Below are 1,757 nucleotides of genomic sequence, written 5' to 3'. Positions count from 1 at the left end.
GTGGTTCACCGGGCCATCGAACATTTTTTTTGAAAAAAAAAGATTGGTTGGGTGGTGATAGAGCAACTGACACGGTGGGTATTGAATTTTGAGTTTTGTTTTTTTTTTCTTGGTTTCGAAGCCACGAAGAAAATCAAAGAAACCTAGGCTCGGATTGGGTTTTGAATTCAGAAGAAAATTGAATTTTTGGAATTTATAAACTGTGTGATTGAACAGTACCGATCAATGAGATATAAAAATCGTATTTTGCAGTTAGTTTTTGGACATTTCGCCTATTTTCAGAAGTAAGGAGGTCGGCTGTCAAGTGTACACTTTGAAAAATCGGGAGGTTATAGAACTGGCCTAGAATGAAGATTTTGCATTTATAGAATGTTTTGAAAATTCCAATTTTTCAGCTATTTGCCGATTTCTAAAAGACACCTGTTTTTCTTTACGTTTTCAGTATACAAATGCACCAGAAAAGATTTTTCCCAGGTATCGTCAAATAGCTGAAAAGTTATAAACATTCTCAAAATTCTTTGAAGGCAAAATTTCAATCTAGGTCTGTTTCACACCTTTCAAAAAAAATTAAAGTATTGACAGACGAGCTCCAGATACCTGAAAATGGTCAAAACCAACCGAAACCCTCGGTTTTGTATATTTTATTGACCGGTACTGCACATCCAAATTACATATCAGAAAACGGTCTTTAAATTTACATAAATTTCAGAGAATTAAAATATTGGAATTGGAAAAATTATCTCTCAATTAGTCTCAAAGATATGGACAGGATTTTTGAATAGCTAAGGATTCGTTTATTAATGATTTGATCAATTTTTCGGGTCATACGTTCCGAAAGTTTGCCGAAATAAGGTTTTCGATAGTCACATGATTCGAATGTTCTCAATTCCAAAATAATTCGTCACTTGGCTGCAAGAGCAACGTTATCACAACACTTTTTTGTTTTCAAAACATCTGATGCAGCTGTTTTTTATCAAAATAGCAAAAAAAAGAGAGAGCCATACAGCTGAAATTTTTATTTCTCAACTTTCTCAAAATCTCGTTTCTCCACTTTTTAAAACTTTGATTTCGTTTGTAACTAATATAAAGTACAAGAATAGGATCCAACTTCTATTCCTATTTTTGTTATCTCATGTAATTTTTGATTTGTTGCTGTTCAGCTTTCATTTTGAATAATTTTTCTTCCTCTTGGAATTTTCAAAACATTCTATAAATGCAAAATCTTCATTCTAGGCCAGTTCTATAACCTCCCGATTTTTCAAAGTGTACACTTGACAGCCGACCTCCTTACTTCTGAAAATAGGCGAAATGTCCAAAAACTAACTGCAAAATACGATTTTTATATCTCATTGATCGGTACTGTTCAATCACACAGTTTATAAATTCCAAAAATTCAATTTTCTTCTGAATTCAAAACCCAATCCGAGCCTAGGTTTCTTTGATTTTCTTCGTGGCTTCGAAACCAAGAAAAAAAAAACAAAACTCAAAATTCAATACCCACCGTGTCAGTTGCTCTATCACCACCCAACCAATACTTTTTTTTTTCAAAAAAAATGTTCGATGGCCCGGTGAACCACTTAGTCAAAACTCTCTCTTCTGCTCTCTAATGTTCTCTCAGGTTCATATGCTATTTTGAAAAAAGGTTGTAATGGTTCGAGAAAACGATTTTTTTCGTTGAGAACGTCAAGAAACTATCTTCATTGTTCTCACTATATCGTCAGGTTCAATAGGATTTTCAAGTTTTTTCTAGGAATGCA

This window comes from Caenorhabditis briggsae (assembly GCF_000004555.2).
Source record: "Caenorhabditis briggsae complete genome, chrX, whole genome shotgun sequence".
Classification (NCBI taxonomy): domain Eukaryota; kingdom Metazoa; phylum Nematoda; class Chromadorea; order Rhabditida; family Rhabditidae; genus Caenorhabditis; species Caenorhabditis briggsae.
This window is presented reverse-complemented; position numbering follows the sequence as displayed.